Raw genomic sequence first — 5,622 nt, 5'->3', positions numbered from 1 at the left:
CACTGGCTGAGGCTTGGATTCTGATAGAAAACTGCTGATGATGGTTCACTTTTTTCTTCTTAGGTGGTCAGAGGTCTGCAAGCCCCAGCTCACCCCCCTGCCTCCCAGAATGACAGATTCCACTCAGAACCTTGGTCAGGAACCAGTCCAAGCCTCCAACCAGCGAGGCCCACAACTCCCTTCTCCAGTATGGACTGGTTCTCTGGCCTCAGCCATCCCAGCACATCCCAGCTGCCTCTGTCCTCTTGGCCTCTTAGGCGTCTGTTCCTCTGGGGACCAGGTGCAGAGCAGTGCAGTCTTCTCCACCACCCCCTGCCTTTTGTCTCCAAAATAAGTCACCCACACCGTTCCTTTGGCAAGCTGGCTGCTAACTCACTGGAAGAAGGGAAGGAGGGGTCAGTCCTCACAGTGGGCACTCTCTGGCCTGTACTGAAGTGTGGCAGGTGGGCTGGTCTTGGCTGGTGCCCCACACTCACTTGGGAAGTGGAGGTTCTTGGTGCTTCCCTCTCCCAGGGCTCCTGCCCTTCATTCTTCCCCAAGCCTGCCTCTTCCCTCCCTCCCTTCCTCCATCCCTCCTCACAGCCACCTCACAGAGCTGGGACCCTGCTCCCCATGGCACCCAATCACCATGAAGCCAGGAAGTCTGGGGTCCTGGCAGCAGAAGTTGATAACGTCTCTGTACCACATGGCTTGGGTTTGGCCAGTCAGCTCTCTTGATGCTGTCCCTGCCTCCCCTAATCCATTGGGGGAGTTAATTAAATCCAAGTCACAGCTCCTCATCTAAACAACAAACAATAATAATTCCCACCTGATGAGGTTGTTGTGAAGATAGGGTATTTATACTATATGTAAAACACTCAGCACTGTGCTTGGCACATAACAGGTACAGGAGACATTAACTGTTGCTACTGCTGTTACTCTGGGATCTGGATTTGGGGGCTTAAGTTTCAGATTCTTGGGGGAGAAATCTGGACCCAAAGTGGGTCAAGTGACTCTTGCTGGACCAATCACCTCTGGCCACAGAGGCCCCAGAGAAAGACGAGATTAAAGAATTGTGAGCCAGGCAGCCTCTCACCCCAGCTAGTTTAGGTGACATTTGGCATTTGTTGAGCAAATGTTTATTAATACCCACTATTAGTACCCCTAGACCTGGGCAAGACAGACCTTGGGCCTGGGCTTTATGACTTAGAACAAACCTCAGCAAACCTGCACACAAATCCCTGGGGATCTTATTAGACTGCTAGTTCTGACTCAGTAGGTCTGCAGCAAGGCTGCAGCTCTAACCAGCATGCAAGAGGTGTCCATACTGCCAGTCCTGGGACTGCATTTTGAGAAGTGAGCCCTTCTCTGACTACTGCCCCCAACAGCTGGAGGAGTCATGAGGAAAGGGGACATGTTCACCTGAAGCCCAGACCCCATTTTTTAGACATGCTCCTGAAATTCTTATCCCAGCTTCCAGGGTCTGGACGGCCTCTTCTCCAGGTCCTGCCTCCAAGGGGTAGTCAAAAGATGGCCCTTTACAGGGAGGTGTGGCTGGAGCTTGATGAATAGGCCCTCAAAGAACGGGATGGAACCTGGGTAAGAAGAGCTATGGGGTGGAGCCTGTTTCCTCTGAACCTCAGATTTCAGTCAGCCAAGTCTATATAAAGGTTTATTTGTCAAAGTAGGACAGGACACCTTTAAGTTTGTTAGCTTGACTTGTAAGTTTCACATTTGTAGCCGTGTGGTAGACGCTGTCTGGGTGCTACCTACAGTTGGGTTGCACCAACCTGCTGTGTGCACAGCTGTCCAGCTCTGACAACCTCTTTTCGGGGCTCCAGAAGACACACGTTCAGTTAAAGCTCACTGCCCCTGGCCTTGGGCTCATTTGGTGAGGCCACTGGGCTAGTGTGTGGAAGAAGGGACAGTGAGAAAATGACCCCCCAACAAGGACGGACGGTCCTCCTGGCTTCTCAGCACACTGAGGAGGAAACATCACCCCTACCTCCAGACTCCTCCCCGGGGCTTTCTTTACAGGTTTGCAATGAGGATGGATTCCTTAGGACCATGACCTACAAAGGTTCACACAATAGGTATACGTGCTATACTTTTTTTTAAGATGTTTCAATTTAGGGAGAAAATAAACCTAGGACTGAAGAAATTTGAAATGTAGTTCCACTTTTGGTATTCACCTCAGGGAAATGCTTTCTCCTGTCTCAACCTCAGTCCCCAACTCTACAAAATGGAGATTTGGATGGCCCCTCTGTAGTTCCGAGCCCAAACAATTATTCTTAGACTCAACAGTCTCTGTCTTCCCAGGATTATTGCCTGGTTGGTGCTGAGCACAAGGGTGGGCTCTTTTTATTTCTGCCTCCCCAGCTGCCTTAGGTTTGGCACAAACAGCCTAGAAGCTGTTTCACAACCTGAAAGTCGTAACATGTTAGTGATTCTCAACCTGGACCATTTATCAGAAACCCCCTGGAGCACTGGCCCCACCCTAAGCATCTCTGACTCCGTGGGGCAGGGGTGGGCCCAAGAATGAGCATTTCTGATGCTGCTCCTCAGGCCACCTCGATTTGGAGAGGACTGCGAAAGACGGTGAGGTCACACGCCCTGAGAGCGTGACAAGGGCTGCCCCGGTGGAGTGGGGACCTGGTGAGAAAGGCGCATAGTTAGGAGGCCCTCATGGAGGGAGCTGCACCAGCCTGGAAGGAGGGGCAGCCTGTGACCACGCTCCGTGCTCCATGGCGGAGGGGAGTGAGGTGCAGGATGATGCTGAAGTGCCCAGCAAAGGGGTCCCAGCAAAGTAGCCGAGGGTGAGGGCAGCATCCTGACTTTGGCCTCCCACGCAACACGGCTCTTTGCTCCCGCTGCCCCTGGGCTCCCCACCGAGCATTTCTGAGTAGGGCTTTCAGGAGAGGGAAAGCTCTCAAAGATGAGCATGAGGAGCACATGTGGTTAGGATAACCCTCTTCCACTTTTCTAGTTTCTGATGTGCCCAGAAACCCCCAGCTCTATTTTACATTGTCTACTGTGGCCCCCCTTTGGGACACTGGGGGATGAAGAGAAGGGCCTGGCAACTTGCCGGCAGAGAACTAGTCATGGCAGACTCTGCCTGTGGCATCCACCATCCCCTCCCACATCTGCAGAAAGTCAACAAGTTCAACAAGTTCAGCTGAAACTCTCCACTCTGAATGGCCAGGCGACACAGGCCCGGCTGATGAAACAAGTCGAAGTTACAGAGTATGGATTTCAGGAAGGGGCTTTCGCAGGAGCCACTTGGGCTATCGTAGCCCTGCACTTTCTCTGCTTGGGCCCAGAAAGCAGACCCAAGAGTCTTGCTGTGCGAGGCACCAAGCACTGGACGAGCACATGGTGAGCACAGCAAAAAGAGGGAGGCGCTGGGGTCGAGTGAGCAGCAGCACCCAGGCCAGACTGTTCTAGTTTGATTTTCTAATCCATTGTTTGAACTGAATGTACGCATGAGGTATACAGTGCCAACAGTGGGAAGGGCACGGGTTGGGTTTTGGGGACTTGTCCTGGTTTTTTAATAGGCTATGTGATTCGGGGAAAGTCACTGGGTTCTTGTGTCTTCATCTGTGGGAATAAACTTCATCTGTGGATCTCCAGGGTCTCTGTATGACCTTCTGTGGCTCAAATCAAGAGTTGGTGTCACCTGAGAGTTCCAGGGCTGGGCTTCAGGGGGCATTTCAGTGATAAGGCAGGAGGTGACCTTAGGAATAGCTGGCACTGTGAGGAATGCAATGTTTAGCTGAAGCACAGAATTAGAGGTGTCAGCAATAATTCATCCAGTTGTCATAAGCCTTTGAGCCTCCTCAGAGAGTGGTTAACGTTTGTCCCTGCAAGGAGCTCCGGAGTAGCTGTGCAGACCTGTGCCCTGTCCCAGGTGGATGCCAGCAGGAGTTCTCGCTGCATCGGGGAGGATGGGGCATGGTGCCGTGGCAGGAGAGAAGTCTGAGACCCCTCTGATTGGTGTCAGCCAGGTCATAAGTTGTCCTCTGCGACATATGGATTGGTAGAGCCATCCCCCCAAAGTACAAGGTCTAAGAATGGGGGCATGTGTGCTGTGTGCTCAGTCATGTCTAACTCTTTGCGACCCCATGGACTGTAGCCTGCCAGTGTTTCTGTCCATGGAATTTTCCAGGCAAGAATACTGGAAGGGTTGCCATTCCAGGGGATCTTCCCACCCAGGGATTGAATTTGAGTCTCTTGTGTCTCCTGTATTGGCAGGAGAACTCCACCACCGGGGAGGCCCAAGACTGGGGGAGGAAGGGGAAAATCAGAGTACTGTGATTAAAGATCAAGAAATGGATAGAGGCTGCTAGGAGCCAGATCATCTTCCACCCTGGCTCAGCCTCAACCCTGTCCTGAAATGGATTTCTAACAGTACCTGCTGCCTCTGTGAACTTCCTGAGTAAGCAGGAGTGGGCCCCTACTGTTTCAGCAAGAGGAAGAATACAGCAAGAGCTCTTTTAATTTTTACTGGAGTATTATTGATATACAATGTTGTGTTTCAGGCATACAGCAAAGTGATTCAGTTATACACGTATCTACTCTTTCAGATTCTTTTCCCACATAGGTTATTACAGAATATTGAGAAGTCCTTGTGCTCTACAGTAGGTCCTTGCTGATTGTTTTATGTATAGTAGGAGAAGGAAATGGCAACCCACTCCAGTATTCTTGCCTGGAGAATCCCAGGGACGGGGGAGCCTGGAGGGCTGCCGTCTATGGGGTCGCACAGAGTCGGACACGATTGAAGCGACTTAGCAGCAGCAGCAGTGTGTATATGTTAATCCCAAACTCTTGATTTATCGCTCCCTCCACTTTTCCCCTTTGGTAACCGTGAGTTTATATTTTGAAGTCTGTGAGTCTGATTCTGTTTTACAAATAAGTCATATATATCATTGTTTTTAGATTCCGTATATAAGCTACAAGGGCTTCCCTTGTAGCTTAGTGAAGAATCTGCCTGCAATGCAGGAGACTCAGGTTTGATTCCTGGGTCAGGAAGATCCCCTGGAGAAGAAAATGGCAACCCACTCCAATATTCTTGCCTGGAGAATCCCATGGACAAAGGAGCCTGGCAGGCTACAGACTGTGGGGTCGCAAGAGTCGGACATGGCTGAGGGACTAAGCACAGCACATATAAGTGATATATGATATTTGTCTTTTCTCTGACTTATTTCGCTTAGTATGACTATCTCCGGTTGCATCCATATTGCTGCAAAAGGCAGCGATTATTTCTTCATGATTAATATTCCCTTGTATATATATGCACCACATCTTCCTTATTCACTCGTCTGTCGATGGATATTTACATTGCTGCCATGTCTTGCTATTGTAAATATGCTGCAAAGAACATTGGGATGCATGTATCTTTTCAAATTATGGTTTTCTTCCCATTTGATCATGGTGTATGAACCTTTTAATGTATTGCTGGATTTTGGTTTGGTAGTGTCTTGTTGAGGATTTTTGTGTCCATGTTTATCAGCGATATTGGCCAATAATTTTCTTTTTGTGGTAACTTTGATTTTCGTAACAGGATGTTTCAGTTTGCAGTAACCATGAGGTTTTGATCTATCAGTCTACGTATGTACATAAGATTGTTTCAAGTTGCTGTTCTCT

The sequence above is a fragment of the Capra hircus genome, chromosome 1, assembly GCF_001704415.2.
Source record: "Capra hircus breed San Clemente chromosome 1, ASM170441v1, whole genome shotgun sequence".
Taxonomy (NCBI): Eukaryota; Metazoa; Chordata; class Mammalia; order Artiodactyla; family Bovidae; genus Capra; species Capra hircus.
Note: the sequence above shows the minus strand (reverse complement) of the source record.